This window comes from Leuciscus leuciscus (genome assembly GCF_965113295.1).
Source record: "Leuciscus leuciscus genome assembly, chromosome: 3".
In the NCBI taxonomy this organism is placed as follows: Eukaryota; Metazoa; Chordata; class Actinopteri; order Cypriniformes; family Leuciscidae; genus Leuciscus; species Leuciscus leuciscus.
In genome coordinates this window covers 36,655,974-36,668,181 of record NC_138727.1, presented here as the reverse complement: position 1 = coordinate 36,668,181, position 12,208 = coordinate 36,655,974, and the positions used below count along the sequence as shown (strand labels likewise).

Genomic DNA, 12,208 nt, shown 5'->3' with positions numbered 1-12,208 from the left:
GCAGTCAGGCTTCTGTTGGATAAAATGCGTAAAAATCTTGTCCACATTGAATAAACGACTCAAATCATATTTAGGAACCAGAATATTATAGAGAATGGACACTGGTGTAGGAAGGAACCACGTTGCAACATGCTAAAAAAAATACACACCTGACCATTGTGGCTTCAAGTTTTGCATAGGCAAGCATCACTCATGTTCATGTAATCGAAGTCTAAGAAGACATTTGCTTTTGACGATGATTCTGTCAATAAAGTGAAAGTGAGTTTGTGAGAGATTTAATGGGAAACTATGATTTGATTGTTTCTTCTGATGCAATTTTAGTGTCTTTTTCGATATCTGTTCCATTCTCATATTTGGCAGATGTTCTTAGTATACTGTATCACAGGCTTGGCTGTAGTTGTGGTATGCCCAGAGGTGACTGATGCTAGCAACCTACTGTCTTTTGATCAAAGATAACTGTAGGCATTTACAACTTGGAATTGTGTTGGCGACGCACGAAATCTGCCACATTTAGCAGTGTAGTGTTGGAAGTTGGACATTAATTGTGACAGCATACTCTGTAAAAAAGATATTGTTAGTTTGAATTAAAGTAAGTAACCTGGTTGCTTTAAAATGGAGTCAACAAAAATTTTCAGTTAATGCAAAGAAAAAGATTGCACTTTCTTCATTAGTTTACGGTCTCTGTTTATCAGTTAGTTTGTTTTAACAGTTCTGTCTAACAGTTCTGTCTAATAAATTATTAGACGGCTTTAAAGAAATTAAACGCTATACGTAAAACTATTATAGTGTTTACTTTTCTATTGTTATTAAATGAATGGAAAATGCGAAGTAAATCGATTATATTTCGTCAATAATTTTTGTTGTCAGTTACGGCTTCTTAGATCTAGCATTCTGCCCACTTTGAATCAGACACAGAGATAAAGTAGTGTATAAGATTACAATGCTTTGAATTAATTAATAATATCATTTATTTTAATTAGTAATATCGAGAGAGAGAGAGATTTGTGCATGCGTCTGTTCAGTGTCTCTCTCCATTTACAATGAAGCTGTGAGTTTAATTACTTCAAAATAGCAAAGTAACCCCTTCAGGGCTCTAGAGTGCGACCAATTTGGTCGCACATGCGACCAAATTTTGTAAGGGTGCGACTAACATTTTTCCTAGGTCGCACCGGTGCACCTAACGTCCTCGCATCCGCTGCCTCTCCACGAACTAATCGTTTGTTCTCCTTTGACGGAACTCACACTCTTCTCTCACGCTTAATGAGTGATGACGGAGGACAGAATTAAACATTCAAACGTAGCCTGGTTACACTTAAGGTCTGTGATATTAGTCTGATTTTGATTTCGGCTTCCAAAGATTATAAAAAATAATATATTGAGGTAAAACCATTAAAAACTATTGCTGCATTCTATCTAGTGCAACTTCTTCCCTTCGCATTGATGACACTGTCATTTTTCTCCCTAAAACTCAAACCTAACGACAGAATCAGCACGATCGGTGATTGTTGTAAAATGCAGTCTAGCTACTGTTGCTAACTTGCGAGACGCGTTAAATAATTAAAAGAGCTATTAAAAGCACAAAATCTGCGCAAGAGATGTTGTTCGCAAGGCGGCACGCGCTCCGAAACCGAAACCGAGACAAGCAAATTATAGCCTACTTTGGGTTTAATGTGCGTGTCTAAACGATCAAATGTACACAAAAGTATGTCAAAATGACCGGCTTGGAGATTCACTAAAAACAGTTTATGTCTTAAATGGACGTAGTTATGGAAATAGTTGGGAGAATATGATGCATCAGACGTAGCAGATCTGCACTCGGTCTTAAAGGGGCCGCAGTCTATTAAACATGCGGACGATTGCGCCATTACTGCGAATCAAACAACAAGAGAAAAATTACTACAAAGCTCTTGAAAGAATAACTTCAGCTTTATTAAGCATTAATCTATTTATGAAAAATTATGCAGTGTTATTTTACATTTGATTACTTTATTAGATTTCTTTTTAGACTAATATATATATATGTGTGTATATGTATATATATATATATATATATATATATATATATATATATATATATATATATAAAAACAAAAAGAACCGATAAGAATACAGTTAAAGTACCGGATCGATAAGCAGTATCGGTAAGAGTAGGAATACCGTTAAAACCCTTTACTCCCCGGTCAATGCTCCAACAACAGCCCAGACATTAAGCTACTTCAGCCACCATTCTCCCCAGTCCGTGGTAAGATGCCAAGCCCTGGTCCTTCGTCGGAGATGGCATCCGACTCAGAGACGGAGGTAGAGCCTATACCGCGCCTGAGCTAGAGACTCAAAATAGTTAGTTTGGCAGCTCAGTGAAGCACTTTAAATTTTTTTTTATTTTTTTTATTTACCTACACCTTATTCTTGTTTAAAATCATTGACATAATATGAATGTATATAGAGCGTGATAAAAAGGTGACCTTGAAATTGTGGCGTTAAAGGTGACGCGAGCCGAGAAACATTTTCGGTGCACCCAAATTTTGTGCTGGTGCACCTAAATAAAAAAGTTAGGCGCACCAGTGCAACCAAGGCAAAAAGTTAGTCTGGAGCCCTGCCCTTTGATTGATTGTTGCTGAGAAATATGTTGCAAAGCTATTTTATTACTAAAAGTTGCGATCTCCGCTCTCTGTGTGCGTGTGACGTGTGTCTGTGTGTGAAATGAAAACAGCGCATTAATATAGAACAGTGATTAAACTGACTTGGAACTTACCTGTGCGTTAAATGGTTTTATTGCACATCTTCCAGCCAATCAGAATCATGTATTCAGACAGACCATTGTATAAATCATTGCTGTTGTCTTGCAGTGTTAAACCTAGTGGTGTTTGTGTTCTTTTGAAGGTAAGGAACTGTATTAAAGTTTGTGTGCAAGTGAGTTGGGACTCTGGGAATTTTCTCTGTGGATACCTACACACAGAATGCAACCTGTAATCATTGATGTAATGGTCTTTCATTTGTTTAGAGCTGGATGGTCTCTCTGTATGTCTAAGATCTGTTTGGTGAGAAAAGTTTATAGTGCTTGTTTGTCTGTGAATGGGGTTTGTGTGAATTATTTTCGATGTCTTGCCCGTTTGCTTGCTTGCTCTTTGATTTAGTACTATCCCCCTCTTTCAGGTCTGTGTATGTTAGTTTGTGGTTTGCATTTCCTTTGCAATTCATAATTAAAGGTGATTTTGATAAATGTGCAGGAGGATTTTATAAACCCCACTGGCCACAGCGGAAATCCTGCCCTTTAACCGGAGCGGGTCATACTTTTCTTTATTGGTTGTCTTGTTGCCTGGGTTACCTCACTGAATTGTGAGTGTAATTTATCACTGACAAACTTCTAAACCCATGTTTTGTTTTTTTTTTCGTTTATAATGGTTGCAGTTTAACCTGTAGTTGAATGCGATATAACATTGAGTTCATAGGAGTAGTTTTGACCAAAAACCCAAATGCTTGTTTTGCATAAATTGGAAGCAAACAAGCAGGTTGCTTGTCAAAAAAAGTGCTGGTTTCTCCTGGAAAAATAGGATTTGCATGTGTAAATGTTCAGACTCTGTTTTTGCTTTTCACAGAGAGGTATTTACCTTTGAGAATATCAAGCATTATGTACTCATACACAGGGCCCACGGCCGATCTGAAGTATCCAGATAGACATTTTTTGCCCATTCTCAATTAGGGCTGGGCAAAAAAATTTAAAATGTGGTCGATAAATATTTCCCCCCATATTTATTTATCTATCACCCAAAAGCCAGTATTAGTTTTCCTACACTGTTAATAGGCTTTCAGCCTCCATGTTACAGCTAATGCTGTGAGATTTTATGTTTGTTTTATCTTAAACATAAAATAACCTGATCCTGTTTGATCAAGGCATGCGGAAATCCTGTCTATTTCATTGTATGCATTTAAAATATAGAGTTGGCTTTTGTTTTAATGTACCCAAGTGTACCTAAAATAAAAAGTTGAATATACAGGTTTGTGGCTCTTAATTTCTTTTTATTAATTAACCGCTTGTAAACTTACGTTCTCTGTTCTGTTTTATGAAATATAGGATTTGTATTAAATCTATATTCATTGAGTCGAAGCGAGTATCGAATAGGGAATCAAAGTCGAATTTAGAATTGAGAATCGAATTGAGAGCTTACGAATCGAAATCGAATCAAATTGGAACATCTGAATCGATACTCCGCCCTATTCTTAATGGAAAAGTGCCCAAGCAACATCTCTCGGCAACATTGCATTGTGATTGTGAATTACATCCAAATGAAACAGTTAGAGAGGTGGGGACTTGGTTCTATCAGGTGTTGATTGGATGGAGGCAGATCTGAATGCTAGCTTGCAGTCTGGCATACGTCACCAAAGAAGTCTGTAATTTCAATGGAAGACTGAGTTATGACATTTTGATAAAAAAAAAAAAAAAAAAGTATGGTTGAAACTTATTACACAAACAATTTAATGTTTAGAAAATAGGTTGAATTTTCATTGCAGGCCAGTTTTATGGTCCATACTGCCTTATGTCTATAAATGTCCAACTATCAAATAGTGTCCAATGTAAATCCTTTACACTTTGATAATAAATATGCATGTCAAAAACACACTTTAGAAACTGTTTCTATTTTTCTGCAATGTCGTTGCTGAAATAACACAAAGTATGGCACTGACTACGTTTACATGCAGCCAATAACCTGTTCAAAACCGGGATATTAGCAATAACCCGGTCGCGCACGGCCATGTAAACACCGGCAAAAACCCGGATATGCTCATATCCCGGTTTTTAAAAACCCGGATATTATCCCTGGGGTACCCCTTTTCTAACCCGAATATTTGGTCATGTAAACGCGTATCGGCATATCCCCATCAAAAGGAACATTGATTTGTGTTCTGCGCATGTTCTATTCGCAAGGAATCTTGGTCGTTTGAGTAGAGACGGCGCATACAGAAACCTGCGTGCAGTATACCGGAAGTAAACAAGAAGTAGAGGTAAACATGGCGAGACGCAGCACAGCACCACACTTTTGGAGCGAGGAGGAAAGCGCAAACAAAGGCGATCGCTTTCTGCCCCGAACTATTCATTATCCGCGTGCTGCTGCTGTTGTTGTTGTTGTCTTTGGATACAGGAAGAAGAATCGGAATGACGCACATTGCGTCTTAACGTTGTCCGTACGTCCAGACGCTAACCGTGCGTCGCCGTTTACATCGGGATATTGCCAATTGATTACAAATTCCATGTATACAGGGGTAACTCTCTCTACTCACGCATGTAAACGGGTTATTCCGAATGTTTCAGAAACCCAAATAGTGACCTTAACCCGACCATAACCCGATATTTGACAGCATGTAAACGTAGTCAATGATAATCTCAGGTAATGTTTATGTGCTTTATTTGTTCTGATTGGCTGTGGTTTTTGATTGATTTTGTCACGTCTGGTGTGGACAGACAAATTGCTTGTCGCTGGAATCTTATCATATCGCGTCTGGTTAGGACACAATGACTACGTTTACATGCAGCCAATAACCCGTTCAAAACCGGGATATTAGCAATAACCCGGTCTCGCACGGCCATGTAAACACCGGCAAAAACCCGGATATGCTCATATCCCGGTTTTTAAAACCCTGGATATGATCCCTGGGGTACCCCTTTTCTAACGCGAATATTTGGTCATGTAAACGCGTATCGCCATATCCCCATCAAAAGGAACATTGATTTGTGTTCTGCGCATGTTCTATTCGCAAGGAATCTTGGTCTTTTGAGGAGAGACGGCGCATACAGAAACCCACGTGCAGTATAGAGGAAGTAAACAAGAAGTAGAGGTAAACATGGCGAGACGCAGCACAGCACCAGACTTTTGGAGCGAGGAGGAAAGCGCAAACAAAGGCGATCGCTTTCTGCCCCGAACTCTTCATTATCCGCGTGCTGCTGCTGTTGTTGTTGTCTTTGGATACAGGAAGAAGAATCGGAAATGACGCATGATTACAAATTCCATGTACGGTATACAGGAGTAACTCTCTCTGCTCATGCATGTAAACGGGTTATTCCGAATGTTTCAGAAACCCAAATAGTGACCTTAACCCGACCATAACCCGAATTTTAACAGCTTGTAAACGTAGTCAATGTAAGTTGCCATTCCTGATTAAATGAAGACCCTGGTAGTGGCATATGTCCCAAATGTGTCTTCTGTGACCACTTGTGATTGAATTTTCTCACAAATGGGGTCACTGGTTTTTGATAGTTTGACATTTCTTGTTGTTCAACTACTATTAACACTGGATTTCTATACAAGCTAAACTTCAGATGTGTGTGTGTGTGTGTGTTTCACATGATGTATGGAGATATAAGGCAAACTGGAGATATGAGGCAAACTGGAGAGTTTCAGTGAAATCTTGTGCATTTACATGTATGGTCTTTTTCATAGTTTTCCAATTGGAAGGTTATTTCCTTTTTAAGCTACATGTAAATGGAACGTTTTAAAACCATTGTTTTAGTGTAATGGTTGATTGACAGATGAGTGGGCTCTCCTGTGCTCTTTTCTTGGCTGCATCATTCAGGGTGCATTATGGTTTGGATCACAAAACATTTTGGACACTGTGTAGGTCTAACCACTTGTAATCGATCGGATCACCAGAGACTGAAGTGGGTCTACGATGCATTACTCCCTTGTAGACTCGTGTAGATTGAACTCATTGTAATCTAATTCAGTTTATGTTAAAGCAGAAGCCTGTACTTGGTTTGCATTGTTTATTTATCTCATAGTGCTACCAAAATGTATAGTATTACCATTGCACTTTTGCTGTTTTTTATTTATTCCTTTTGCCTCATTCTTTAAAGGTCCGTCCCTGGCCCTGCTGCAGAAAAAACAAACCCTAACTCTGTTTAGCTTGTCTTGGCTGGTTTAAGATCAGCTTAAAAAAGTGATCAAAACCTTTCTAAAACTAGCCTGCTAAACCAGCTGACAAGCCTGGGAGACCAGCTAAGACCAGCCAACCAGCTTAGTTGGATTTTAGCTGTTTTTTTTTGTTTTTTTTCAGCAGAGATGCAAATGACAAAGTGCATGTATATGGTAATCAGTCACTACTATAGTGTAAATTAAAGTAATATCTGATTATATTGGTCCTGCTGTAGGAATTTTCTTTAGTCTTTTCCTTTTGCCTTATTGTAGTTGGTTTGCTGGTAAGGTTTTGGGGAGCATATCTATTAAACAGTTCAGAAAATGCCCTGAAATTTAATTTGTAGTTTAAATTTGCAGATTAGAAGTGGAGTGTTGTGTAATAGTGTAATCATTGTCTGTTTTCAGAGAGAATCTAGCAGCGTTAAATCGACCTGCAGTTCACCAACTCTGTTAGCCAAATTGTAGCCTCAAGCGAATGAAGAGAGCAAGAGCTTCAGACTCCTGCTAACCACATTTATACAGTGGTAAGGTGCACACATATGTTCAAATCTCAAGAATTTTAACTGAGAACCTTTTATATCAGTATTATTGGTTTATACTGATCTAAAAGTATATAGTTTTTAAACATCCTAGACATACTTAACCCTCCTCCTTTTGCACTTTTTGAATAACAATACTCATCATATATTTGCAGTAAGTAGGCAATTAGTTTTTTGCCATATTTATTTGGATTTTTCTTAGCAATATGAATCAAAATAGTCCTAGATTTATTCAAACTTTCTTTGACTTAGAACAAAATGTTTTTATTTCTTACCAAACGGTAGTTGTAACCGTATTTGTATTAGCAGTCGCAAGACTTTTTAGGGCTCTTTTGTATGTAACCATATTTGTCTCCGAGTAGTGTTCTCAGTATGCAAGCGTCATTAAATGCTAATCATGGCCGCTGGGTGCTGCGCTGCAGCTATAAGCTTTTTGGTCTCATGGTTTTCACTGATGACCAAGTAACCCTGTCCTGACACAGTCTCGCTGGCTTCTCCCCTACAGGCCAGCGCACCATCTGTCCACCCTCACAGCTGTCATCCAGAGCAGCTTTAAGGAAAAAGGCTCTTTTAATCTTTGCGCGAAACCATACTGCTTTGCTAATCTTGGTGCGCATACTATTTTGCCAAGCTTAATTTAGGAATTAGGTATTAAGATCGAGGATGCTCCTACCTTCTGCACAGACGCTGTGTGACATTCATGCGGTTGTTTGCATATCATTCATGCTAATGTGCAGTGTGACTATGAAGTAACATTGATTCATGTAGACAAAGCCCCCAACTCTGTTGTCCGTCTTGGTTTCCTTATTCGCCATGGATTTTTGGGTGTCAGGCAAACAGTAGAGAGTAGGAATGGGAATCAAAAGCAATTGGATGATTCTGGTTCTGATTCCTTTTTCATTCTTTTAGTACCTTTCGGTAGGTGATTTGGTAAGTCAGTGCAGTAAGTCAAGAACCACACTAACTAAAGCTGCACAATTAGCCTAATCGTTAAAAGATCGCAATCTTGATTCATACACCTATGCGATCTTAATTCTAAATGACAATGATTCGGTTATGTCTAAGCCTTTGAGAAGTACCATCACAGCGGAACATTCAAATCTGCGTTGGCACTGACCCTGAGAGAGCAGTTTTCCTGTATAGGTATGAAATGGCTTTTCAACCACAAAGTATCAGAATTTCTGTTCCAATAATTAAAATGATCTCAGAAGTTTTGAGTTTATATCTTGGATAGAAACAAATAAAACACTCTTTGAAAGTAACTTGACTCTTCAAATGAAGATGGTAGATATTACATTGTTACACCAGTATGTGACGACAAGTGACTGTTAAAAATGTGTCATTGAATCATTCATTCAAGAGATTCATTCAGAAATGCTGATTTATACAGTAATTAAACAAGTGAAGTCTTTGAGGGAGTCAATGAATCATTCATTCAAAATGATATTTTTTTCTTGAAAAAATAATTCGGTAAGTGAAATGTACCCAGATATCCTACTACTTCAAGATTCTGGACTGTGCATTCAGTGGACATTTTACTATCCCATGAGACCACGGTAGAAGAGTTGTAAATGGCAGTGACCTGACGCTGATGAATGTAGTGTCCGAATTCATGTAATATAATGTCTCGCTTTTCACTTTCGCTTCACGAATTCACGATCACACTCTCGTACTTAGTATATAGGGAGTGACGGTACTGTCTGCACATTTTACAAGATAAGATATTTGTCAATCATCTTTTCAGTCGTGTTCTTACTCATCTCACGTGATAAGTGAAATCTTAACTCCTGCTGCGCTGTGCTGCGACTGCAACTGCAAGCCGTGCTATATAGAGCAGAGCAGGCCCTTTCACTTTATAATTGTAGCGTGACTAGCGTCTGTTGTCCAACGGTTCGCTAAATGGTTTTAATTTCTATAAAAAAACAGCATGACACCGACTACCGCAGCAAGCCTACTGCAAATACAGTGTGAAAGTGTTTAAGAATTTAACTAGTTTTAACCTATTTGAATTGCAGATGTCATAAATCTCCTCGTTTAAAAATTTTATTTTATGAATGCTGAACCGGTTTTGAGTAAGCTCTCCAGTGTCTTCAGCATTTGCCATCCACTGCATCATTGCATGATGCCATGCTTACCATATTGGCCATACTTGAGTCTACATTGGAAAGGTGTTAAAAGGTTTCTAATTTGCCTTTGCCAATTATTGGGTACTGCTGACCTAAAGCTGTGTCATTTATGGTGTATGTGTTCATAGTTGCAGCCTCTGTGGGATATGGAGAGGTCCAGCTGTGCCAGCTTAAACCCACCAAGCCAAAAGCAGTTTGGGCCTGAGCATCTGTGTGCCAGTTCATAAGAGAATGTGGGGGGTCTGTGTGCCAGCCTGCTAAATGGACCCGAATTTGACAGTGTCATTTTGTTGGATGTCTGTCTGTGTTTTTGTGTGTGTCCTGAAAATCTCGAATCTAAATGAAACGGATTTGCAAATTACGCATGTTTTTTTTTTTGCTAGTTAATGTGAAGTAACTGTTAAGCATGGGTCAAGATGATCAAATAGTTCAAGCTACAATATGTAACTTTTTCACCGCTAGGGGTCGCTAACCTCTTACAATAACAAAGGCGTAGGTTGATGACACATAGGCGGAATTATGGAACTTGTCGTCATGCTGATGGATCTAATAATGTTTAAGGATGAGTGATTACATTGATGTTTTTAACATGACTGTGGTGTGAAGCAGGGTGCGATTGCTAATGAGAGACAGATATCAGCGCCACATGCGAGTCCCGCGGATATAAAGGAATAAGGACATTTCATTCTACCGAACTACACGCCAGTGCTGAATTACTACTCGCACACATCAGTTTATTTGACGAATTAAACTTGTGAGGTAACGCAGTGCTGTTTCACTTGGTCTACACTATCACACTAAACTGCATTTGATTGTGTTGAAAGTTATAATGTTATTCTATGTGTTAGTTTGTCTGTATGAGACTAGCAGTGAGCTAGATCAACATTAGAATAACATACTGATCATATTCTAATGTTTCATCATGTTGAGCTATATAACATTGATTTGTTTTATGTACATTTGTTCACCTGTCTAATAAAGTACATGCAAGGGCGGCGTCTCTGTCAAGTCGAAGTTAGTCGCAGACGTGGAGCTCTCGGCATCTCGAAAACGCCACGCTGATATTGATCCTCGTTTTAGTTCTCCTTTTGTCCCAAAGTCTGTTTGCCATGGTCCATACTTTCCATGGTATTTTTTGAACGAAACAACAACAGTGTGAGCGTGCCACTAGACGTTACGCAGTTGTCCACGTCTGTCGCCATGGTTATTATGGCAGTACAAGCGGAAACCAGGGATAACGCGGATATTACGTCATTGACAGGCGACAATGACCAGGGACGAGCCATTATTTAAATTTTGAATTTCTCTGAAATTAAAAATCTTTGGAAACTTTTGGGATATTGTAAGTACACAACTGCAGGAAATATCTGTCCAAGTGATTTTTGGATATTTTATTACAAAAATCTCACATATTGTACCTTTTAAAGGGATAGTTCACCCAAAAATGAAAATGAAAGATTTTTCTTCTGCGAACTCAAAATTATTAGTCAGTTCCCATTAACTTTTTTTTTTTGTTTTTTTTTTTTGGTTGGTTGGTTTTTTGTCTGTACAATAAAAATAATTGGGGTCCCAAAAAAACAACACATTTATTAAAGTTGTTTTATGCTACTTGTACAGATTGTAATATTATCATGAAACTTTTTCCAGAAAGTTTTGTCTTTCTATATGTACAATTATTTATTATTTTTGCGATAAGGGATAGTATCTTCTTTAGATTCTTTTATTTATTCTTTTTGTGATGAGGCATAATATCTTCTTTATTTATTTAGCCAATTTTTACCCTATTCTTGCCATGGAAATAGCTTTACTTACATAGCATAAAACAATTTTTTTTTTTTTTTTTACTGCATGTTGTAATGTTGCAATGCCTAAATATATATATATATATATATATATATATATATATACTGTATATATATATATATATCAGTATATAGACTAGAATTGTAGTGCCAGTGTTAAATATCACTGAGATGCCACTATTGTCCGTTTTAGTAATTTTTTGCCATTTTTATTATTTTGGAAAAGAAAAAAAAAAGTATAGTTTTTTTTTGATTTTAGTACATGCATTACTAAATGAAAATCTATTCAGGGCTTTCTTAAGACGATTAGTTGACTAGTCGATTTTGAAAATGTGTAGTGGCCATCTGTACTTTGTGTATTACTAAGTATTGGTGTGTGTGTGAGAGAGCATGCTCGTTTTCTCCAGTTGTGTGTGAATGCATGCACGCACGTGCACACACTTACGTGCCAGTGCACATCACCCTTCTCACCAGCTGGTCGTCTGACATCATGTCACCATGGCGCCAGGCCTTTGGCGGCCTGTAGAAGCCTGCAGCACCATGCCAACAACACACACACACACACACACACACACACACACACACACACACACACACACACACACACACACACACACACACACACACACACACACACACACACACACACACACACACACACACACACACACACACACACACACACACACACACACACACACACACACACACACACACACAGAGAGAGAAACAGAAGTTTAGTCTTGCATTTAGGGAGCAGGAACCCCATGCCAACTCTGGTAGACAAGCAGGAGAGCCTTCTACCACAGACACACACATACACAGGAGCGAGT

The 12,208-nt window shown here is 38.3% G+C and overlaps 1 protein-coding gene across 4 annotated transcripts in view; it reads left to right on the top strand.

The window, feature by feature from the left end:
• The window catches only part of bcl9 (BCL9 transcription coactivator), a 107,301-nt gene that overhangs the window by 58,365 nt on the left and 36,728 nt on the right, over positions 1 to 12,208 (top strand). The window lies entirely within an intron of this gene.